General features: G+C 42.4%; 1 protein-coding gene across 3 annotated transcripts in view; it reads left to right on the top strand.

Annotated features, from left to right (window-relative positions):
• Positions 1-26,946, top strand: part of FSHR (follicle stimulating hormone receptor) — a 1,773,743-nt gene that overhangs the window by 550,854 nt on the left and 1,195,943 nt on the right. The window lies entirely within an intron of this gene.

Raw genomic sequence — 26,946 nt, forward strand, 5'->3', positions numbered from 1 at the left:
ACTAAAACCTATACATTTAGCCTTAATATTTGATTTGTGTCTATATATGCAAACCTTTCTTTTATGTTGCCAGTTCCTCCTACTATTTTATGTTCTACTCCCCATAAATTCCAAAATGTTAGTTTAAGAGATGCAGTAGCTTTACTTGTCTTTTTACCTTGTCTACTTTCTACTAAATCTAATAATTTCTTTACAGCTCCCTCTAGTTTGCATGTTAGGTTATTTCTGTGTGCATAAGCTGTGTCCATGGATTGAGTTGGTCTAAATAGATAGCCCATGGTTTTGGCTAGTAAAGGTTCAGGATGTGGATTTATGATTTTCAGTACAGGAAACAAACTAGTCAACACATTGCAAGACATTCATATGTTAATGGTAAACTGTGATGGTAACACATTCAGCAACTGATGTAGGCCTTTGCATACATACGTAGCAATCACTAGCATCCATTGTGTCAATGTACTCATTCAAGGAACTAGTGTAGACATTTAGTGAATAATCATTTTTTTGAAAAATCAAGATGTAAAGTGTTGTCCTTCAAAGCATTAGAATCAGTTTTATTTGTTTTGATATTGTGAAAGAAGTTGTAAACTTAGGATCTTCTACTGGTACTTAATCTGGCAAGTTTAAAAATAATAAGCAATGTAACTAATATAAAGCCACTTATGAAAAAGATTTCCTGCATAAATACCTTTGCATCTAAGAGAGGGTTCAATGTTAGGTTTCATGGATTTTCCCAATTCAGATCGTTTAACTAAAAACATTTAAAAATAGCAGTTATTAGTTTGAGCAGCTCAACAAAGTTTGGCACAAAAAAATGCCAAGGCACAGTTCAATTGTTCTGTTCAGTATGGAAATAGGGATAACTTAATGACCAAATTTTTTTGCCAGATATCAAGCTTTCTTAGTATTTGATGGCACCAGCAGGCTGTTAATAAACTGTACTAGCACTGAGTGATTTGTTTTTATCAGTGACTCAAGTTTCTTTTTGAGATTAATTGAAAATTGAGGGGCTTTCTGTATAACCTTGGAGTGCAATAGATGAAAAAATTAAGCTGGCGCAATAAGTCACATCCAAGTAGATTCACTGGCCTGGAATCGAAATTTGCCTAGTGTAGTAATGGTAAGTTTCAATTCTATTAAGGACACGGAGGCGAGGATTATGCTTTTCTCTCTTCGCTGTTTATTAACATAACATCGCACAGCAGCCAGAAAAGCATCAAAACTTGAAAATTTTTTAGTATTCCCAACACAGGAATATCAGAAAACATTGTAATAACATCGTTTAATAACTACAAATCCCATGAGATGAACATTAGGCAGTCCTTCTTTAGTGTCCATAAATCCCAATATAAGGCGTCCAACCAACGAACTCCTCCTCTTTCTTCGTGGCGAGTCAGGCCAAAGTCTCAAGCATCTCGTTTCGCACCATCATTCCCTGGCGGAAAAAAGAACAGCGTGAGCTAAGCCACACCCGCTAAGCATGAAGGCAAATCAACAAAGCAGAGCATCAAGTCAATCGACATGCAATCCAAGACAACAGTAACCATACTGCAAGTCGGAAAACGGATTACTTACTCCAGTACGGGCGGGATCTCCGCAGGAGGTATGGGTGGGATAATCCTCTCCTCCGTGTCCTTAATAGAATTGAAACTTACAGTTACTACACTAGGCAAATTTCGATTCTATGTCAGGACCGGAGGCTTCAGATTATGCTTGTTTAAAGCTTGTCCACCACCAAACTAGCAATATCCACCACTGGCTTAAAATAGAACCTTTTGAAGGTGGAATCCGAAGACCAGTCCGCAGCGCGCATGAGGTCTTCTAATCGTGCCCCAAGGGCAAAAGCTTTTGAGGCCATGGCCCCTCTTGCTGAGTGAGCTCCGAACTGCCTCGTATCAATACCAGCTTCCTGCATCACCCAACGCACCCACCGGGCTATAGTGGGGGAAGAGACAGCCTTGTGCGGTTTGCGCAGCGCAATCAGTAACTGCCGTTCGCCCGGAGGGCGAAGTTCCGTTGTAACATCCTCATAGGTTTTCAAACACTGTACCACACACAACTTAGGGGCATCTGCAAATGCCGGATAGGAAATAGACCCCGTAGCCGATTTCGTGCGTCGGCCCACGGTAAAGGTCACCCCATCCGGGGAAAACGCTCTCGCCGTGACATCCAGGGCACGCACATCAGACACCCTGCGACAAGACACTAAGCACAGGAGCATCGCCAGTTTAGCTGACAGTTCTTTTAAGGAAAGATACTTGTTAGGCTGCCAGGAAAGAAAAAGGTTCAACACCACGTTAACATCCCACAGGACGGAATACCGTGGCTCCGGCGGTAAAGCCAGACGCACTCCTCTAAGGAGTCGACATACCAGGGGATGCTCCCCAACCGCCACTCCATCTATCTGCACATGAGCCGCTGATATGGCAGAACGTATCGTATTAATCGTCCGGTATGCTAAGCCGGAGGTAGAGAGTTCTGCAAGAAAATTCAGGATAGGAACGAGGCCTGCGACCATGGGATCCAAACCCAGTCGAAGACACCAACGAACCCACCTGGTCCAAGCCGATCTATACCTCTTGGCAGTGCTGCCTGCCCAGGCCTTGGACAAAAAATGCTGAGCTGAGTTCGAAAGGCCAGGGAGCGACCAACGTCGCCTGAAAGCCTCCATGCCATGAGGCGGAGAGAACCCTGGAGGAGATGGTGAGGGACCCCGTCTGGATTGAGGAGAAGACGAGGAAGCCGGGGGAGTAGGATTGGAGAATCCCAGGAAAGTTCCAGAAGAACTGGAAACCACACTTGCGACCTCCACACGGGCGTCACCATCACCACGTCCGGCATCTGACGGCGAATCTGGGCCGCGGCCCGCACTATCATGGAGAAAGGCGGGAAGGCATACGGCCGTTCCTGACTCCAGTCTTGGAGGAACGCATCCGTCGCTTCCGCCAAGGGGTCCGGTCTCCAGCTGAAGAACCTCGGGAGCTGGAAGTCCAGACGGGACGCAAACAGGTCTATGGAAAACGGTCCCCAGCATGCCGCCAGCCAGCGGAACACTTGAACATCCAGCTTCCACAGGCTGGAGTCTCGAAGATATCTCGAGTGCCAATCCGCCACCTGATTGGCCCGACCCGGCAGGTATTCTGCCGTAACCAAAACTTGATGGGCGAGACAATAATCCCAAAAGTCTTTCGCCAGATCCGCAAGGGCTCTTGATTGTGGACCCCCTAAGTGGTTCACATACCGAACCGCTGAGACATTGTCCATCCGCAGAAGGACGCATGACTTCACCGAGTCCCTCGTCCAGCAACGGACGGCGAACGAACCTGCTAGAAGTTCCAAGCAGTTGATGTGAAGTCGCTGTTCGTCGGACGACCAAGCGCCACCTGTGGAGAAATCCCCGCAGCGGGCGCCCCAGCCAGACCTGCTGGCGTCTGACTCGATCACCAAGTCCGGAACGGACCCGAAAATCGCGCGGCCGTTCCACGCCTCCATGTGGGCGAGCCACCAAGACATTTCCTCTTTGACCTCCACCGACAGGGGGATCAAGCGGTCGTAGGATAGCCCTCTGCGCAAATGGTGCGCTTTCAGTCGCTGAAGAGCCCGATAGTGAAGAGGGCCCGGGAATATCGCCTGAATGGACGATGAGAGAAGGCCTACTACTCTGGCCACCTGCCGGAGGGAGGTGTGCGATTTGGAGATAGTTTGCCGAAGCACATGCTTGATTTTGGCCATCTTTCTGGACGGCAAACTGAGAGTCGATTTCACCGAGTCCACCACAAAGCCCAGGAACACCATTTGCTGGGCGGGGGTGAAAACCGACTTCTCCCTGTTGACAATAAACCCCAGACCTTGTAACAGGGAGACTGTCTGAGACAGATGGGCGGCCAACTTGCTCGGGTCCTGGCCCAACAGCAAGATGTCGTCCAGATAGACGATAAGCCGAATCCCCTGACTCCGCAGGGTTTCGATGGCCGGGTGCAGAATTTTTGTAAAGCACCAAGGGGCCGAGGAAAGACCGAACGGAAGGGCCTTGAACTCGAACACCATGTCTTTCCAGCAAAACTGAAGGAAACGACGATGCGGGGGGTAAATCGGAACCACCAGATACGCATCCTTGAGGTCCAGACGGACCATCCAGTCGTTCGGGAGCAAATCGTCCCTCAAAAGATGGATGCCCTCCATCTTGAAATGGTTGTACACCACCCAGCCATTGAACTCCCTGAGGTTGATGACTGGTCGTCTGCCCCCGTCCACCTTTTCCACAAGAAAAATATTGCTCCGGAGACCCCGGGGGTGGCGCGTTGTTCGACAAATAGCCCCCTTGCGCAGCAGCGCCGAGACTTCTTCGTCGATCAAAAGCGCGTCCGATTGAGAAAACGTTATGGGCCGAGGAGGCTCCGCCTGGCACGGCTGGTCGTAAAACTCTATGCGGAACCCCCGCACGGTCTGAAGGACCCATGCGTCCGTTGTAATAGCCTCCCACGCCTGGGGGAAACACGCCAACCTCCCCCAAATAACAACCTGATCCGCAGGGATAACACTCACCGTGGGAATTGTTGCCGCCGGAGTCGTTCCGGAAGTTTCCGCGTCCTCTGAAATGCTGACCTCTCGTGGGGTAAAAGTTGTTGTAATTCGCAGAGGAGTTGTAGCCTCCTCTGCCGGAGCCATGCCCTTTTCCGGGCTGTTGCTGACCACCACGGCCGGTCGTGAGGCCCCTACCACGACCAGCCCCCCGGGAAAAACGCTGGTGGAAGACCCGCTTGATGGTTGACTGGGCCTTATCCAGGGAGGTGAAGGTGGAAACAAAATTCCCCAGTTCTTTTATGAATGGCTCGCCAAAGAGCCCTCCTTGGGCAACAGCGCCAGCTTCCGACGAAGCCAAATCGCCCAACTTGGGATCCAGTTTTATCAGCAGCGACCGACGCCGTTCGGTCGAAAGGGCACAGTTGGCATTCCCCAGGAAGATAACAGCCCGCTGCGCCCAGTTGGACAGTACTTCCGGGCAAATGGCGCTGCCCGACACCTTGGCTTCTTCGGCCATATCGAGGATTTTGATGAGGGGGCCAATGGTGTCCAAGAGCTTGTCCTTGCAGGAGCGCCAGGAACGGTCGATCCCCTTCCGGGGGTCCTTCACGAACTTCGCCATGAAGGTGGCCATTTTCCCATCGAGCTCCGGCGTCATGGCCACCTTCCCATCCAAAGTCGGGCGGGGACATTCGCCCCTCAAACAGCTGCGCGCCTCCTTCTCCAAGGGCTTGCGGAGGCGGCCCGCTACAAATTGCGCCACCTTGTCACCAGGCGCCCAAGCAGCCGACCGCGGGTGCATTATTTCGTCCGGGTCCAGCATGCCTGAAGTGTCTTTGGGCAATTCTGTCGAATTGGACGCCGGTCGCCATGACCGCACGGAGTCCTCGTCGTCGTCGTCGTCCGTATTCGCGGGGGAAACACCCCCCGGGGAGGTCGGGACAACGTCCGCCGGCGTTGAAGGGGTCTGAGGCGGAGGCGCCTCGGAGGCCGACCCGGACGCCTTAGCCAGGAAAGCGTCGCGTAGGCGCTCGAAGGCGTCCTTGTCCACACCTTGTGAACCACTGGGACCCGCGTCCCCACGTGGCTTCTTGGCCGCCGGAGGCCGGCAAGGATCGTTGGCGGGAGCCCCCCCTAGGGCCGGTGCCAACTTGGCACATTCTTCGACAATGCGGGCTGAAAGTCTGTCCTCCATAGGCCCAACGATTTCCTGCACGCACCGGTAAATCGACTGGTCCACAGCCGCATAGAACTCGTCGTCTTGGAGGTACTGGTGTGACTCCTCCTCCTCGACGTAGTACCCCTCAGCCATGGCGTCCACCACGCAGTAGAGAATAAATTGGAAACTGAGGGTTCCGATGGCGTACACAGACAGCCACGTGTGGGCCAACCGAAGGTTAGCAAGGATTGTAGGCCGGTGGAACCGAGCAATCAAAAAGGCAGCACCAGCCTTCACAGCGCGCCGCCCTCTCTCCGGAGACCGGGTCTCACCGCCTCCCAGCGCGCTCGAGCGGGGAACACCCCAGCGGAAGCTGATGTAGGAAAAAGGTGCTGAAAATCGCCCGCAGGCTTCAACGTGGTTACAACCACCAGTACAGACCCCACCGGGGCGTTCAGACACAGGACAATACAACCCGAGAGGGCGTCAGGGTGAGGCGGCAGCGGGCACTTGCGACGTCGACTCCCCAGCGCGGCTCCAATCCGCGAGACGGAAGCTGCGCGCGGGCAGGCGAGACGCAACGGCGCCCTCTAGCGGCGAACTCAACACCGCGGAATACACGGGGACATCGCGTAAGGGGCGAAGGGAAGAAAAACCCCACAGGCCCCCCAAAGCAACAGTCAATGCAAATAGAATATAAGAAAACACAAAACCTCAACAAACACAAAATGTGCAAGAGAGGGAGAAATAGCACTTAACTGGCTGCGAAGCAGCGAAGAAAGAGGAGGAGTTCGTTGGTTGGACGCCTTATATTGGGATTTATGGACACTAAAGAAGGACTACCTAATGTTCATCTCATGGGATTTGAAGTTATTATACGATGTTATTACAATGTTTTCTGATATTCCTGTGTTGGGAATACTAAAAACTTTTCAAGTTTTGATGCTATTCTGGCTGCTGTGCGATGTTATGTTAATAAACAGCGAAGAGAGAAAAGCATAATCTGAAGCCTCCGGTCCTGACATAGAATCACACACCACAAATCGTTGATCTTTAAAGGACCCTATTTTAATAGTAACTGCTTCAGAAACTGGGGTGGACAACTTTTTATATAAAACTCCTACAATTTGGATACTTTCTCCCAAGAGGGGTAGGTTAGGAACTGCTTTATAGAACAGGAGAGCAAGTAGCACCAGTGTCAATAAGGAATAATTAATGACTCCCATTTACCTTTACATCCACATATAGACAACTTTGGTCTACCCCTAAGGCTTTAGTCCTACTCACCCCCAGGCACCGTCAGGCTGATAAATCCTGATTGAATTTGTCTGTCTGAATCAAATACTGTGCGATGCATTCTGATTTGGGAAAGAATTTCTCTTTGTCTGCTGACTGATTATATTGTAACTTTGTAACTGAACATTGTGTTGAGGCATCAGTGCTTGTGATATCTGCATTGATTGGGATATATTAGGATTTTGAACTCGCTGTCTTTGTCTCTGTTGAGTGTGGACCATTTTATTTCCCTGAGACTGTGCATAGCCTCCATTGTGTATCTAATTTCTATCATTTTTTACATTAAACCTAAACTTGCATTTCCAATGCCTACATTTTCAATACACCTGAACTGGGTTCATTTTCTTCAAAGCTGACATATCAACATCAGTTCTAGAATTTACTGGAACACCACAACCCCGTACACAGTGACTTAAAATTCTGCTGTTGAAAACCATCAACACCTATCATCATAGCAACTTGATTACATCCTCCCTGTACCTCAATTGAGTTTTTGAAACCTGGCCGATTTTGACCTTTCTGCGCAGTTTTCTTTTGTGCAATTCATTCATTTTTCTTTTAACTTGTGTTTTATTTCAATCTCCTCTCTGCAATATTTTGCACAATGAAAGATGTCATCAAGTGATATATTTTGTAAACAATATGTCCTGTATCTTTGTCAGCCACTTTTCATTCACTGTACTGTCTGAAAACAAATCTCTCATAATAAGCATGAACTGATTCTTTAAGTTCTTGGGTTGTCCTGTCAACCTTTAGCTATTCAATCCATTTGGAGAAATCTTTGTTTTCAGGTGATTTATTACGTGTTGCTATTTCTTTAATACCACTGGAGATGGTACACCTGTATTGGGACTCTATCTGGTGTTGTATCATGCCAAACAACAGAAATATTACATTTGGTCCATATATCACCCAGAACCACAGCATCAAACAAAATGTTCAAATCTTGTGAAATTAAATTTTCGCAAACCTTTCAATCAGTCTGTACCATTCTACTGGATTTTCTCTCAATTTTGGGAATTCATTTGTAAAAGACAAACTATCAAACCTAGTCCAAGGCACATGCACATATCCTCCGCCAGCTACTTCCCTCATAGGAAGCATCTGTATTTCTCCATCTCCTCAATTGATTACAACTGAAGTTATCTGTATTCTAACTTTCTGTGTTTCTTTCGTTTTCAGCCATCTAGCTTCCCATTTCTGTATCTCTCTCCATTTTTTGATCAGTGTCATTAGTACCTCACTCTGTAATTTCATCCCAGCTGGCCTCATGTTAGCAAAACCTCTATCACTAAAGTCTAATCTGTATGTCCTTTGCAAAACGTTTGATCTCTGAAAATCAATTTCCTATTACTGCCCCAATTCAATTTTGTGTCTGTCTAGCTCGTCAGATAATATATTCACAGAGAAACAATACTTCTTCCTCCTGGTAGATATCTAATTGAGATGAAGTAAGAGTTCCAAAAAATCAAATCTCATAACTCGATCTTTAGCTTGGCCATAGCTAATGTTCTTCCCTTTCCTAATACTAGAACAGTTTCAGGACTTTGAGTATTAATCGGTGTACTAAATCATTTGAGCCAATCATCAAATTCTTGAGGACTAAATCTTGATTTTTCTCTTGGGATATTTGGACAGAATTCTCCATTTGCAAATTCCTACTTGTTTCAGGTTGCATGTTTAATGCAGATGTATCAGGAACTGAAAGTCCTATGGGTACAGTAGTTTCTGAAATATTGTAGCTTACATCAGGAGGCTCACTTAAGAGGCGGTTCTCTCTGAAGCATTCTGCTTGCAGGGTCAAATTGTATCTGATTTAAAATGGAACCTGTACTCTTACTACCTGTAGTATTGCTTTGAGTCAGAACCATAGACATCTGAAGAAAAAGATCTCATTGTCAATTCTAGTGAATTACCATGTGCAATATTTACTCCAGCAGGTATAATCAAAGCATGGACAGTATTTACCTGTGTCCCAGATTTGTGAAGAGGTAAAATTGAACCAAAAGTAACAGGAATGATTAAAGCATCTGGAGAAATCAAATCGAATGAGTTCAATGGAGCAGTCATTTCTGTCCCCCCTATCAGAAGAAACAGGTGCTTTCTCTTTTGGTACTTCAGGTGTAGCAGGGGCATTTGGAATGTCAACTGTATTTCCATTTGTCAAACACTCACTCTGAGATACAGTGTATGGTGATAGACAATTTATCAACAAGTCATTTAAGAGATCATTATCTATGTTTCTACTCTCTCCTTGTGTTTCAGCATCACTCTTTTCTTTCCTAATATGTTTCCAGATCTCCTTTTATTTTCCCTGAATGGGAACAATCATGTTCCTTGAATACCATCTGCTCTCCATACTTTCTGTTGTGTATCCATTTAGCTTCTGAATACTGATCTATGTCTCCTATACCTTCCCTGATACTTTTCTTTCTTGTTTTGATGAGCTATGTGTTTGCAAGTATTCAATGCCTCAAATTGAGCAGGTGTAGGAGGCGGCCTCATATTGTATAATTTCCTCCATACAATCTCAATCATCCTCAAATTAAATGTCCTATAATGAGGAAACAGTAGGCCCTAGTCTTTCTCTATAATATTGTGCCTTTGTTCAAGCTAAATACATGGATGTAATCCTTCATCCGTTATTCCAATGTATCTTGGCATACTCGCAGGCGCCATGTCTTCCACCTACATACCTAAAGGTATGGTCACGTCTTCTTGTATTATTTCCTGTAAAGCTTGGAAAAATTCATTTTTATTCAGTTTCTTATTCACTAATGTTTCTTTGAAACCAGAAAATTAATTTTGCCCACAATTCTCTAGTTCGACAATCACAACCAATCACAATTGGTAGGATGCATTCAACCCATCTCAGCACAGTTTTTCAGCAATCAACCAATCACAGCGCAACTCACTGTGATGGCAATCTTGCTCCTTGCAGCAGTTCACCCTTCTTTACAATTTTCTTCAGTGCATTTTCTAAGCAAATACATTATGCAAGCAATAACTAAAATCTGTCTTCTCCACAAAAGTAAAAAGATGTCTCTCACTCAAAAAGTAATATGAAATATTATTTCTATACCTATCTTTATAATTAAGTTCAAATGTTACCTCGACCAGCAGAGTTTCACTCTGATTGTTATAGTTATTCCCTGTGCACCTGAGAACAACTATACCAACCTCTTACAACTAACACACAAAGGAAAGTCCAGCTCCATAAGATGTTGTCGACATCTCACGACAAGCACCACAACACAGCAGACAATTTACTTAGTGTCTTCTACACTGAGACCACCAAGTAGGTGTATATATATCCCCGGATCTCAGGCCACAACGGACCGGATAACAACTTCAACTACTTTGCATTAAGTAATATGGCACACAACATTTACAACTTTGCAAAAGATCACATAGCCACTTTAAAACACTGCAATCTAATCCAAAGCAATTGCAATGATCATTCCTACTAATACTCACACTTCTTTGCTGCTACAAGTGGTCTTGACTCTGTCAGTACTCCATCAATCCTTCTTCCAAACCATGGGATTTTGAGCTTGAAGGCTGTATAGGGGAAATCTATTTTGGGCACCATAAATTCTTCACGTCACTGGACAAAACCATTACTCTGGTACAAAGTGTTATTGCATTAGAAGCTTTTCTTCTTCTTGTTTCTCAGTTCCTGGGCCCATCAATGACTTTACAACGTTGTCAATACTCTCAGATTCTATACTTCACCCACAAAGGCATTGGTCTTCTGATAAACCTTTCTTCATTACAGTGAGGGGGGAGAAATCAGAGTATCAAAATGCTGGCCGCCCAATGAGGACCAATAATTAGTAATTTATGTACACTATCCTTAAACTATCACTCCCTCTATCACGCATTAGAAATCAGAAACTTGTGAACACAGTGTCTATGTAAAGAACATTAAGACACAATAAAAGACTGAGAGAAATTTAGATAATTTGATTATTGCATTAAAGATCCAAAATCAATGCATATAAGTAACATTTACAGAGGTTCATTCATGAATCATACAGGTCTTCTTATAAAACCACACATTTAGTGTAAGTAAATCTATTTCTAAATAAATGAATCCAGAAGAGGACGGCTCAGATTAGAGTTTCCTACCACCAGCAAAGACAGGAGATGGTTCAATAAAGTTCCTTTAGCAGAAGCAAAGGGATTAAGTCAAAGTCCACTAAGGAAAAATCAAATGACATGGGCAAGGGACTGGAGCGATAAGCAGGAATGTTCAAGTCTGATTTCTCACCAGACAGCTCCAAATCATCCAGCAGGTGAGTTGATCAGTAAAGGGAAAAAACAAGGGGCATGTATTCATAGCCCTTAAGGCAGGCTGGAGGCAATCGAAGAGGAAAGGGGCTGTGGCAAAAGGCAGCTCCCTCCTCCAAGGAAATTCATTTTTTATTCTCCAAATCAATCACATGTGATATCAGTTGTCACCATACAATGGCCTGAACCTCAAGTGACTATTCTTCTGCTCAACAGGTACAAAATTGATTCTCCAACATTTGTTCGCATTTTGCTCATGAGAAACAACTGCCCTTTTAGTCCTCACAGGTTAGTTGACAATGAGCTTATTTACTATGTTGCTCTCACTCACACTGAAGCTCTGGAAAAATAGCCTCATTGATTAAACAATATTACATAACCAGAACAGATAAAGCAACATTTGAGGAAATGTAACAAAAGTCCATTACACCAGGCTATTAAATTAAGCAGCCTCAGAGGAAAGCAATTTAAATTGGCATTTCTAATTTAGTAAGGTAAACTCATGCATAATGAAATACATCAAACATTACAAAGAGAGAAATAATTGTAGCATTGTCCGTGATTATTGCACAAAAATGTGCAACTGTAATTATAGCGTACTACAATCATTTTAAAAGTACTTAAGTGTAAACTATTCAAAAATTAATGAAAATAAAATTATTTTAGGAAATCTAAGATTCTAATAATGTCAAGCATTCATACTGAAAGTTTCGTTCATATAACATATTGTATAAAGATTTTGCACCACTTTTTCATTTGTTATGGTGCACTACAATGAAGGCACAGATGTCCTCATTTATCTTTGCACAATTCAGGCTCATTAGTTACATAGATATACTGCTTTCATATTAATCATTTCCGTTTTTTGCATCATAGAACGCTTTTTCACCTTTTATCACAATTTTGTTAAAATAATTTAGTAATCAATTTATAAGCATAGCATCTAGATCTTTCTATTTCTACAAGCACACTTTTACAGTGCTTGTATTTCAGCCTTTCTCAGTTTCAATGGTATTGTTCTAGACGTGTGCAAAATGCACATTAGAGTTTTTTGTCATAATGTGATGTTATGTTGTGGTAAGAATGATCAGCTTTTACGCAGCAACAGCTGCATCGGGTGGGAACCACTTTCTTTGTTTTCTTTTAACTGCAGCTTTCCGTGCTGCTGTCGGGAACAGCACAAGTCAGATGATGAAAAAGTCATTATGTCGCTCAAAGAAGGTCTTGCAGTGTTTTCATTCCTCACAGATGACACAACCCACTGCACTAAACAGTTCAATACAGCAAGATGGCGCTGTCTTTCAGCTCCATGATTGATAATAGACGATGAGTGCTGGCATATCCCCCGTAGTCTATTAGAAGTGGTCTCACTTATGTGCTTTAAATGTCAGAAACTCTCAATTTCGCTTTGCAGTTCTATCATCCAAGAATTACACATGAGACCACTCATAGAAGCACAAGAATGATTCTCCCAGTGCCTCCCACCCATTACTCATATTTTAAGAGCAATCTTACATTTCCACTTCTTGCTACATCGCTCTTAGGCTGATAAAATGTTCTTTATGAAGCTGCCCAATCTATGTTAGCCTTGAAAGCCTTGCAATTGGAATTATACAGTAGGCCCAGAGGTCTTCAGCAATGATGTCTCACAGGCGATGTATAATATTGCAGCTTGTTATTGCTTTTCCATGCTACTAACTAATGCATTTCAATTTCTTTGAGCGGCACACAATTTTAGAAAGCCTTTTAGATCAGTGTACACTTATTAAAAGCGCATCTGTTTTGTTAAGCACTTGCAAAGGCTGCAATGTAATATCGTAATACCTTTTTAGCTATCTTCGACCAATGAAATTGCATATTATCAAGCAAATTATTTGCAATAAACCAAGCTACATAACATCAAAAGCAACTGGAAAATAAAATGAGCTTAGCAGGAAGATTTGACCAGGGTACAGAATGAAAGTAGAACAAGTCAAAACATATAACAGACCTTTGAACATTATTTTGAATGTTCACTGTATAATATATATCATTAATACTAACACCAATTTACATATGGAATGTCTCTCTGCCCTCTTCTTTAAAACAGAGACAAATAGGGGCCCATGTATGAAAATACAGGTCATAAAAATGGCTGTTAATTGCAACTCTGTGTTTGAAACCAATATCTGTTTTGTGAACTGATTTATGTACTAATAGATCCAATACGCATCTCCTAACTAGGGGATGTCCCTCAGTGCTCAGCCATTTAGCCTAAAAGAGGCTTACAATGTTCAAATCCAATGATTGTATCGATCTAAACAGGATGTAGTTTGAAAAAACTTTAATGAAGTATATTTTCTTGCTTTATTATTTTTTCTCCAATATGATAAATAATCTCAGATGTTTTTTTTCTTTTCACAATAATTTTTTATCAATCAACATAAAATATTCACGATGCATTTCGGGCAGCTAAGTGCCCTTCTTCAGGGAACTCATCTGTAAATGAAACCAATAATATGCGCTAGTCATCAACTCATGTTACAACATGTTCATAAAATGTTAAACTTCAATGCGTTCTGATGATGTCCAATCTTATGAAAGCAAATAAAAAACAAATAAAAACAAATGGTTCCCTTGATTGTGCCAACTATCCAATCACAATAGGATCCTGCCTCACTAGAATCTGTGACTCTAAATATATAGGGTCACACACACACAGTCATCAATCATTGCGCAATGAGGATACTTAGCTAGAAGCGGAACCACAAAAGGCACTTACAGTCTAAAAGAGTCAAATGAGTAGCCAAGAAGGATACTCTCTTCATTGTATTTATAAAAACAGGGAAAACGGCAAACTCAATCTGATACACAAGATGCTAATATTAATCAGTTCGTACTCTCAGTGTATTTCTAACTCAGATTCCGTTACATTTCATTATTTCACTAAAACAAATACAGAAGTTCAACTTCATATATTCATAAAAATAATCACTTTATATTCAGCAATGTGCAAAAAACATATAATTAAGAAATTTCACAAATAAAATTCATAAAAACAGTGTTGACGCGTTTCCGTGGATCCTGCTGTGCGCACCACCTTCCTCAGGACAAATTTAAAAACAATCTGTAGGAGTGAATCACTGAAAAATAGAACGGAGTCACAGATCATTCTTTACAGTATATATTACAAACAATAGGCGTTCTCATCCCTGGCTTATAGCATCCTAAATCCTGTCCATGGCTTGAAGTACATTAATTTCTGGTCAACAATTTTTTACAATCCTATATCTGTACTCTTTATTTGTGGGTGCCACTCCTAATCACAATACCCTCCACTACTCATCATCTCAGTGGTATAGTAACAAAGATATCATTATGGTTGCTTCATTTAGGACACTCACCCATACTCATGTATCCACATTAGGTGTTTCGTTATGTGTGACCTTTTAGCGATTTTCATATATATTCTGATTTGCTGTTTTTTATTATCGCATTGCACCAGTTTTGGTACTTGCTGTCTTCCTGTGTGATTACATTCCCGAACACATGGGGGCTCATTAGTATGGCGGGCGGACTTTGCTCACGAAATTTAACGTCTCAGAGACCATCACTGTTAACCACAAAATGCATGTGTACTTTCATAAGATTGGAAAATCATCAGAACGCATTGAAGCTTAACATTTTATGAACATGTTGTAACATGAGTTGATGACTAGCCCATATTATTGGTTTCATTTGCAGATGGGGTCCCTGAAGAAGGGCACTTAGCTGCCCGAAATCCATCGGGAATATTTTATGTTGATCGATATAAAATTATTGTGAAAAGAAAAAAACCATCTGAGATTATTTATCAGATTGGAGAAAAAATAATAAAGCAAGAAAATATACTTCATTAAAGTTTTTTCAAACTACATCCTGTTTGGATCGATACAATCATTGGATTTGAACATTGTAAGACTCTTTTAGGCTAAATGGTTTGGCACTGAGGGACATCCCCTAGATAGGACATGTTTATTGGGTTTATTTTGCATAACACTTAAAAGGATTAGAGAGTGATACCTCAGGAGCATGCAACAACTTGTTTACTCTGGAAATGTATAGGCTGTGTGTGGCACTATTGATTTATGTACTAATAGCTCATTTCACAAAATACTGAATCGTACATTCACAAATCAGTGGTTGTTGGCAACAAGGATCATCTGTCCACCATCTCTGTAATTGCATTTCTTAAATGTAAACTTTTTTTTTAAAAGTAGCCATATTTATTTTAAGGAAACAGGGATGCTTACATTTGCTTTTTTATTTTTCAGAAAAGGGAGAATTCACATCAGTCCTCTGGGCCACTGCCTATTCCCAATGAAGTTGCCAGCACAATTCTCAAAGAGGACGGAGTCCAAAGTGGACCTCTTGCCTTTTGTGAATTACTTACCAACCCAACTTTGGAGCTGGTAACTTTACCAATGGTTTGCCCCGGTCACCAAACATTGAAACATAGGGATCCAAATCCAATTTGGAGGGGATGCCCTCAACCTGCCCCTTCACAACTTTGTTAGTGATTGTCATAGGATTATGGAATTAGCTGCTTTTGGAACTTATTATCAGTTTAAAGTAATTTCTGAAGACTCACCTGTTCCCAGTAATTTTTTTATAGTTTTTGCCTACAAACAGAGGTGAAAAAATACCTATTGTCGGCTTATAGGTGGCTAGACCCTGTCCCTTGCTTACCAATGGTTGAATTTACTGTCACTCTAATTTGCTTACTTTTCATTCATTAGTTTGTTTGGGCTTTCCATCATCTTCTTGTGTTTAGCATGGGCACATTACTTGTCTCCTTCCACTGCTCACTTTTCAAGTACTACATGTTTCTTTTGGGTTATGTACTCCATGAGAATGCATGTGTTTTCCAGTTGTCTTCCTCTTCTGTTTCTCTCCCACAGCTGCACTCTGTGTTGCTCTCTGTCATCCATGTTCTTCTCTCATTTCCCCTCTATCTTGCACTTGCATTGCTTTTTCATCTATTTGTTATTGCCATATGCCTCTTCCCAGCCTGCTAAACATTGCTCACTCTCAGACATTGCTGCTTTCACCCATTGGTGCCCTAGTATTGCTTTCTAACACTGTGTCTTCTGTGTTGTTCATCCCACCCTTGCCCTCCATGATGTTTCACCCAACCGCATCGTTTCTGATGCTTCTTTCACATGTGTACTGTGATAATTCTGCCACCTGTGCTCTCAACATTGCTCCACCCACCCACATTTTAAAAATACAAAATGCTTTTATGGAATACTATTTTTTTGTAATTTACTGATCCAACTCAGGTATTTTTTAACAATACATGTGTCATTGTGTAGGTATGTGCATTTGTGGTGTGTGTGCAAACAAAACGACACAGCCACCACATTATTGCTGGTTTTTCTGTTTGTTTTCTCTAGCTGTGCTGCTCAGCATCATGGATGCTTTACAACATGGCTACAATCCATTGGCAAAGCAAATGGGTCCCAATTGAGAGACCTATTGGCCTTGCTAAAGTTTGTTTTATGTATACAAGCCCTTAACTAACTAAGGGTTTTAGTGTTTTATTAGTGTTTTCAAAAGGCTAGTTTCTGCATAGACAGCCAATCGTACACTTGTGGTTGTTAGTCAAGGATGATAGTAAAGAGTAATTAATGTGTATGTAAGTGAAAAATATCTACAGTGCCAGATGAAGGGCTCCCTCAACATCTTCCAACATCAAGGGCACTTGCTCTTGTCAATAGTCTTGAAAAGAAAAATACAACATTAAAACGCATGAAAAAACCATGCATGCCTCTTACCATGCATTTATTTATCACACACTTTTTTTTACCATGCATACACCTTTACCACCCATTCAAAGCCTATTTAAGGTAAGTATTGTTAAAGTGAAAGAAATAAATATATATATATATATATATATATATATATATATATATATATATATATATATATATATATATATATATATATATATATATATATATATATATATATATACACATATATATATATATATATATATATATATATATATATATATATATATATATATATATATATATATTCGCTCCAAAAATCCCAGGAAAATCACTCCTATAGGAAAGTAGCACACACAGGGGAGGTTCCACAAAGGTTTAATAGGAGAACCAACAGCAACGACGCGTTTTGCCTTAGGGCTTCGTCAAGTTGTGCAGAGAGCCGAGGCGTGCGTCGGTTTAAAAAGGACAACATGCAAATTCAATGAAATCAAGGTAGGACTGTGCAGAGTTTTACATGGCCGCCATGTTGGAACAGTGTGCAATACATGTCCCATACAGGCAGTTGTGTAGCATTACAACATAAATAGATACCAAGACCATGTAAGATACATAAATCAAGAAATGTCCAATATTATGGTTAATCGAAATTGCACAGTCACAAACAATTGATGTTAATACAACAATCAAGCCCTGGATGGGCGTGAGGTTAGAACTAAATGTGCCTCCTAATGCTAATTAGCAGTATATCAAGGAGGGGGCAGTAGCGGCTAAATGCCACCGAATGTACATGCGCCGCACCAGTTTTAATAGTGGTTATATGCTAGGTATAGTTACACCTCACATTGCTATCACGCCCTGAATGGGCATAGGAATTCATCGAGTGTAAGCATGAGTCACACTATTCATCCAAATACCATTAGTATAAAAATATTAAAAGAATATGTCAGGTCACCATAATTCATATTAACATATCCTAGTAAAGGGAAGGCACAGTCAAGGAAACACGAGGGAAGAATACAATATACAAAGTACAAAATAACGTACAAAATATGCTGAAAAACTCAGAAAATCAATACCCAACCAGTCAGCCTAAATGAACTGATAGTTCCTCATGCATATTAAGGCCACAAGGGTGCTTACTCTGTAAGTCTATTATATATCTTGATTCCAGTCGTCTGAGTTTAAGCAGACGATCACCCCCTCTGATACTCAAAGGCACGCTATTGATGCATATGTATGCTAACAGGTCCCTGTTATATATATATATATATATTTCACCTACTGGCGGTCGCCAGTAGGTAGTTATAGTTAGGATTTTTTTCAATGTTAAATCTCAAAATTCTATTTGGAATAACTTTTGCGCCTGTTGACGAATCTGCCTGAAAATTTCCTCAAAATGGCCTCGTCGAGCTCCGGTCCTTCCCTGAAGGTTTAGGGGGGATGCGTCAAGCGGGGGCCGAGATAAAAGGGGGATTCCAAAACGCATTTTCCCCATGTTAATTTCCATAGGGCGGTCAACCTCACTTTTAGCCCGAACAGCTGAATGGATTTACACCAAACTTGGCAAAATCGTAGGGACTGGTAGCCCGATGTGCCTTTGCTATGTCTCAAGATATGTGCTCCAGTGGATTTTGAGTAATTTAGGTTCAAAAAAATATATATATCTATAGGCGCGCACCGGGCGTGCTACGCAACTTGCGCACGGAAAGCTGATTGGCTCACGGGTGTCGGTAAACATTCGAAACAGTCCGGAGCGGCCGCCATATTGTGTCTCTGTAGGATCGAGACACAAGAGGTGGCATAAAAAAAAGGGAGAAATGACTATAAGGGGGCAGGGTAGACCCCCCCCTGACCCCCTAGGTTTGATGTGGGGGCTAAAATAGGGTCCCCCGGGGCATTTAAAAAAAAAAAATTCGATTTACGTGGGGGGAGCGCCCGGTACGCGCACCGGGGAGCGCACCGGGGAGCGAAGCATGGGGAAAATCCAGGGCCTTATTTATGAAGGCCTTGCAACAGTTTTGCGCCGCCTGTGCGTCACTTTTTGTGACGCACCAGCGGTGTAAAAAATGCGCCTCGTTGCGCTATATCTAAAAAGTGACGCATCTAGGTAGATGGGTCACTTTTTAAAACCCTGCGCCACATTATACCTGCGTCAGGTATAATATATGCAGAGGGGGCGTTCCCCCGCAAAAAGCCTCGTAATAGTGACGCAGTGAAATCTATGAGATTTCACTGCGTCACTTTTAGGACGCTGTTGCGTCAAAATCTTGCGCCTGCCTCACAGCAGGCGTAAGACTGACGCAAGACCTTTCACATGGGGCTTTCCCCATGTGAAAGGACGCATTACTGGAGTTGCGTCACTTCTGTGACACACTCCAGCAATGCGTCACTTTTGCGCTTACAGATACGTCAGAAATACTGACGTATCTGTAACTCCTTGCGACATGATTCGTCATACATTAAATATGACACATCAGGAATGTCGTAAAGAGTGCGCACAGAAAAGTGACGCATTGCTGTTTTCACGCAGCGATGCGTCACTTTTCAGAAATGAGGCCCCCAGTTTATTCACCGTGCCACCTCTACGACCCTTTCATGCGTCAATATGTCCTTTTTGCATACATTACACCTGACATAGGAATAATGTGGCGCAGCGGCTTACAAAGTGACGTAACTACCTAGATGCGTCACTTTGTAAATATGACTGAATAAGGTGCATATTTTACAGCACTGGTGCGTCACAAAAAGTGACGCTCCGGTGGCGTTAAAGTGACGCATGGCCTCATAAATGAGTCCTTCAGTCTTCTACTCATGCGTCATATTAAATTTATGACGTATTATGTTGGAAGTTCTTTTAGATACGTTAGTATTTCAGACGTATCTGTAAGCGCAAAAGTGAAGCATTGTTGGAGTGTGTCAAAAAAATGAAGCTACTCCAGCAATGCATCCTTTCACATGGGGCCAAGCCCCATGTGAAAGGGCCTGCACGCCTGCTGTGAAACAGGCGTAATATTTGGAAGCAACAGCGTCATAAAAGTGACGCCGTGATATGTCATAGATTTCACTGCGTCACTTCTACGACCCTTTCTTGCGTCAATACGTCCCTTTTGCATACATTACACCTGACGTAGGAATAATGTGGCGCAGGGGCTTACAAAGTGACGCAACTACCTAGATGCGTCACTTTGTAAATATGACTGAATAAGGTGCATTTTTTACAGCACTGGTGCGTCACAAAAAGTGACGCTCTGGTGGTGTTAAAGTGACGCATGGCCTCATAAATGAGTCCTTCAGTCTTCTACTCATGCGTCCTATTAATTTTATGACGTATTATGTTGGAAGTTCTTACAGATACGTCAGTATTTTAGACGTATCTGTTAGCGCAAAAGTGATGCATTGCTGGAGTGTATCTCAAAAATGAAGCAACTCCAGCAATGTATCCTTTCACATGGGGCCAAGCCCCATGTGAAAGGGCATGCACGCCTGCTGTGAAACAGGCGTAAGATTTGGACGCAACAGCGTCATAAAAGTGACGCAGTGATATCTCATAGATTTCACTGCGTCACCTCTACGACCCTGTCTTGCGTCAATACGTCCCTTTTGCATACATTACACCTGACGTAGGAATAATGTGGCGCAGGGGCTTACAATGTGACGCATCTACCTAGATGCGCCACTTTGTAAATATGACTAAATAGGGTGCATTTTTTACTGGACTGATGCGTCACAAAAAGTGACACTCTGGTGGCGTTAAAGTGACGCATGGCTTCATAAATGAGGTCTTCAGCCTTCAACTCCAGCAATGCATCTTTTCTTACCCTTCCACACCCCCGTTCCTTTTCAACATTTTCTTTGAATATCAACATTCCCCATATTCACTCTTCTTCTCCTTACTTTCCTTCCCAACACTCACCTTCTTTCAGTCCCCCTACTTCACTTCCTTTCTCCTCTCATACCTTTCTGTTCTTTCTTACTCATTTTCCTTTCCATTATCAATGCACTCCATTTCACTTACTCTTTTTCATTTTAAGAATATAGCACTTTGATGAGAATTGGAGGTAGTTCTGAAAAGAACTTTTTGTTTTCTTCTTTTTTCAAAACAGGAACAAAAACAGGGAATGGAAACTGCTCAACAGGAGCAAAAAAAACAAAAAAATTAGGGGTGGGAAGGGCAGTGATGGTTCTCCAATGCTCGAACCATGAGCTGGACACTTTGCTTCCCATAGGTAAGGAGTTGATTGCAGTATCTGCATCTCAGGACACCATTGTTAAAAGCAGGTTGAATATTTGGCACGAGCTCCTGCGATTGCCCCCTCCCAGAAGTAGTTGCTCCTCCGGTGGATGTAGAGGCACCATCACTGGGAACCTCTCGTGCCAGAGCCCTGACACTTTCCCGGGCAAAATTCTGGGGGTGCCTCCTCTTCACATGCCGGATCATCGTAAAGTTCCCAAATGAGTATATTTTTGGGGGGGTCACCCCGTGACAGGACTTGTTTGCAGATCCTGCACTCCACTTTTGGAGCATTCACCTTTTTCTGGTTAGGTGGTATTTAAAAAAAAATCCAAATAAAATGCTCCTTCACCTTTGGCTGAGGAGGCTCTTCATTGATGAATTTAGGCTCTTCATCACTGCTGGATTCTCTGGCAGCCATGGTAAACCAAGAAAGATCCAGGAGCAAAAAACAGGTCTTTCAGTCACAAAAGTGAAAGAAGAAGTGAAGGAAATAGGTGGGGATTTCATTCTTTGTAAAAAAAACTGTTAGCAACCAATGAAAAGTGTTATTTTCAGGTCACATGACTTGACGCGCTGACGCTGCGCGCACCGGAGCGCTTCCGGGTGCGCACATGCGGCGGGAACGTAGGCGCTTCCGGGGCGCATACGCGGCGCGAACGTAGGCGCTTCCGGCGCGCATAAGCGGCGTGAACGTAGGCGCTTCCGGGGCGCATACGCGGCGCGAACGTAGGCGCTTCCGGGGGCACTTACGCTGCGCGCCGAAGTGACGTCTTCATAGTTTTACGGAAATGCAAAATCATTTTCATTTCCTTATAAAAAAAACCTGCTTTTATTTGTATGGTACGAAATGTTTTGCGTTATTATTAACTTTTCATTCATATTTTTTTCACGAACGAAAGTAGCGCTCTGGGTGCGCTTTCCGGAGAGCTTACCGAAGCGCGCACCCAGAGCGCCCCTGGAAAAAATGATTAAAAAAAATTAAAAATTAATACTTACACAAAACAGCAAATTGTAAAAAAAAGCATAGGTTAGAAACTCGATATAGAAAGGAATTAGCATTTAAAAAACCTATGAAATTCACTGAAAAAACCATAGGTTTCACACCAGTTATAGTTAGGAATTAGCATTTAAAAAACCTATTAAATTCACTGAAAAAAACATAGGTTTCACACCAGCTATAGTTAGCTGGAAAGTTTACTGACATAAAACCATTGAAATTCCCACGTTATAGTTAGTTGGACTCACTATAACTTGCGCGCCTGCAATGCACTGCTGATGACGTCACATATTACATCACTCATGACATGGTCAGTGACATCACTCATGACATCACTGATGACACCATCCTTGTGACAGAGGGACAGACCTCCTTTCAGCATAAAATAACCTTTGACACACACATTCAAAAATAGAAACTAACATTTTCTTAAAAAAGGAGAAACCCATACCAGTTACAACAAACAATTCAGTAATTCCACCATCTATATACACATCCACTCATTTACCAACAGTTCTATATAGTCACTAATACATATACTCACTCATTATATGTAGTGATACACCTATACATCCTGTTACACTTCAACAGTCATCCAAAAGTTACTCACACACATTCACACATGCAAAAAAACTATTGAACATCCATTTATTTGCATATACAGCAATACACACACTACCACTTTGCTTCTAAGAAAACTTACAAATACTTACTCTCTTAAACAATCACTTATAGAAACACATACTTATTTAAACAGGAACTCTTACAATCTCTCACTCTCACATATACTCACTTACATAAATCAATACTCACATATACCAGATTAAAACATATGTCATTACTGAAAAAGACAATAGTAAGACAGTCGTTTACTCACTAACATACACATAGATTATGCCTGAATTAGATGTAATCCAGCCCTGTATGGGCATGCTGAAACAATCACAATTAAAGCGGAAAACTAATTAATTCTGATATCACGCATGGTCCCCTCACTCATAGTTGCTCCAACCACCCCCGGTACTATTGTTTACCTAGCCATAGACAAGATCCGTCACATAATATGTACATATATATACCCAAAAGTGAAAAAGGGAAAAGGAACAAGAAAATTGAATTCTTCCGCTATTCGCATCAATAACAAAAATTCCCAAGTCTCATAATCATCAATTCCATTTCATTTCAAATACTGTGCTACGCAGTAAGTACGGGAGGGCGGTGGGAAAAGAGATGTAGTATCCATAGGAAGAGGGACTTCTATCCTGAAAGTTCTATAAACTCTTCATTACTGTTTAGTGCCCCCGGTGTCTTGGTTCAAATAACTATGATATACATTTACTCCAATCTTCTCAGTCTTGCTACTCTATCCCTCCTCTGGGATGAACTGGTACATGATCCAATGCAAAGAAAGTCAGCAGGTCTCTGTTGCTATTGTGTTGCATCCGGTAATGCCTAGCTATGAGATATGTCATATCACAAGTTTTATAGCCCCTGTGTGCTCCAGGATTCTCATCTTGGTTTGGTGGATCGTTCTCCCAATATGGCTTAGCCCACAGGGGCATACCAATCAGTAAACGGTATAGGGAGTGCTACATGTTATAAACTTCCTAATCGACTGCGGTTTCCCAGATCCCATTACTTGATACAATAGACCTTTTCTGCTATTACTACAGGACTTGCACCTACCACAGGGGTAAAACCCCTGCAGGGCTTTCCCAAAGGGTCTGGTTACCGTTTTCACAAAATGACTCTCCGTTAAAGAGCCTTTCAGAGCCCTGGCTCCTCTGAAAGTGAGCATGGGGCGGGCGGGAATATCCTTCACAATTACTGGATCTGATCTTAATAGATTCCAGTTTCTTCCCAATACAATTCTTAAATGATCCACCCCACTTGAAAAGGTCGTTATTATCCTGAATTTTTTTGCTTTTCTCTCAGGAACACTTTTTTGCTTCAGTAGATCCTGTCTAGATTTACCTTTCACTCTAGGTAGCGAGTCTCTGAATGACTGCTCACCGTAGCCTTGAGCCTGAATCTCATTATACTTTCTTCTGCACTTACATTGAAATCCTCATCATTGGTGCTATCTCTTTTGATCCTAAGTAATTGCCCATAGGGGATATTGAAGATCAGTTTGGGAGGGGGACTACTAGTTGAATGCAGGATGGACTTTCCTGCTGTTGGCTTGCGGTACAGACGTGTGCATATTTTACCCGCATTGATAAAATCCTCCAAATCTATGAAATTCCCACTTCCCAAAATTATTTCTGCAGTGAACCGCAAATTATTGTCATTTTCATTCAAGATATCCACAAAGAAACCCGGAAGAGATCATCTATGTACTTGTACCAGGACACTATTTTCTCTGTCCACTCTGCGTTGGCAATCGACCAGACCACCTGCTCCTCTCACCAGCCCACGAAAAGGTTTGCGTAGCAAGGGGCGATGCAGGTGCCCATAACCGTGCCCGATAGATTTTTATAGTGTTGGTTCTGGTACAGGAAGATGTTAACAAAATGCTAGAAATTCTAACAACACAAAGTTATGATCTGTGAATTTCACTGAATGCGTATCTAAGATGGACTTTACAGCTCTTATACCATCAGGATGTGCTATATTGGTGTATGGGCTAGCTATATCCATAACTACCATACAATCACCATCCTGCTAATCTATTTGTCCTACATGTCCTAAAAATTATTTAGTGTCTTTGATATAACTCCGTAAAGATTTCACAAAATCAGATGAAAAATAATCAATATACACAGACATATGGCTACCTTGAGAGCTGACTATCTGGGGTTCTCGGACTGTCTTTGTGCAATTTAGGTAGGTGGTAAAAACTCAGAGTTGTTGGATTAAGGCATCTTAAATATAGATACTCCTCTGATCCCACCATTCCCTTCTCATACCACTTCCTCAATAAATATATATTTACATAGTATTACTATTAAAATATACAATATATTTACCATAGGATAGCCAGAGGGTTAAATTTACTATTACCACTCCAGAGAGTGCAACAATAGGGAAAGGGTTGGATAGCGTAGGGATAAAAATAACTATTCCCACTCCAGAGAGTGCAACAGTAGGGAAAGCGTTGGATAGCGTAGGGGTAAAAATTACTATTCCCACTCCTGAGAGTGCAACAGTAGGGAAAGCATCGGATAGCGGGAGGATAAAAATTAATATTCCCACTCCAGTGAGTGCAACAGTAGGGAAAGCGTTGGATAGCGTAGAGGTTAAATTACTATTCCCACTCCAGAGCGTGCAACAATAGGGAAAGGGTTGGATAGCGTAGGGATAAAAATAACTATTCCCACTCCAGAGAGTGCAACAGTAGGGAAAGCACTGGATAGCGTAGGGATAAAAATTACTATTCCCACTCCAATGAGAGCAACAGTAGGGAAAACGTTGGATATCGGGAGGGTAAAAATTACTATTCCCACTCCAAAGAGTGCAACAGAAGGGAAAGCTTTGGATAGCAGGAGGGTAAAAATTACTATTCCTACTCCAATGAGTGCAACACTAGGGAAAGCGTTGGATAGCGTAGAGGTTAAAATTACTATTCCCACTCCAAAGAGTGCAAAAGTAGGGAAAGGGTTGGATAGCGTAGGGGTAAAAATTACTATTCCCACTCCAGTGAGTGCAACAGTAGGGAAAGCGCTGAATAGCGTAGGGGTTAAAATTACTATTCCCACTCCAGAGAGTGCAACAGCAGGGAAAGTGTTGGATACCGTAGGGGTAAAAATTACTATTCCCACTCGAGTGAGTGCAAAAGTAGGGAAAGCGCTGGATAGCGTAGGGGTTAAAATTACTATTCCCACACCAGAGAGTGCAACAGTAGGGAAAGCATTGGATAGCGTAGGGATACAAATTACTATTCCCACTCCAGTGAGTGCAACAGTAGGGAAAGCCTTGGATAGCGTAGAAGTTAAAATTACTATTCCCACTCCAGAGATGGAAACAGTAGGGAAAGGGTTGGATAGCGTAGAGGTAAAAATTACTATTCCCACTCCAGTGAGTGCAACAGTAGGGAAAGCGCTGGATAGTGTAGGGGTTAAAATTACTATTCCCACTCCAGAGAGTGGAACAGTAGGGAAAGCATTGGATAGCGTAGGGATAAAAATTGCTATTCCCACTCCAAGGAGTGCAACTGTAGGGAAAGCGTTGGATAGCATAGGGGTAAAAATTACTATTCCCATTCCAGAGAGTGCAACAGTAGGAAAAGCGTTGGATAGCGGGAGGGTAAAAATTACTATTCCCACTCCAGTGAGTGCAACAGCAGGGAAAGCGTTGGATAGCATAGGGGTTAAAATTACTATTCCCACTCCAGAGAGTGCAACAGTAGGGAAAGCATTGGATAGCGTAGGGATAAAAATTACTATTCCCACTCCAGAGAGTGCAACAGTAGGGAAAGCGCTGGATAGCGTAGGGATAACAATTACTATTCCCACTCCACAGAGTGCAACAGTAGGGAAAGCATTGGATAGCGTAGGCATAAAAAGTACTATTCCCACTCCAAAGAGTGCAACATTAGGGAAAACGTTGGATATCGGGAGGGTACAAATTACTATTCCCACTCCAGAGAGTGCAACAGTAGGGAAAGTGTTGGATAGCGGGAGGGTAAAAATTACTATTCCCACTCCAGTGAGTGTAACAGTAGGGAAAGCGTTGGATAGCGTAGAGG

This window comes from Lissotriton vulgaris, chromosome 6 (assembly GCF_964263255.1).
Source record: "Lissotriton vulgaris chromosome 6, aLisVul1.2, whole genome shotgun sequence".
In the NCBI taxonomy this organism is placed as follows: domain Eukaryota; kingdom Metazoa; phylum Chordata; class Amphibia; order Caudata; family Salamandridae; genus Lissotriton; species Lissotriton vulgaris.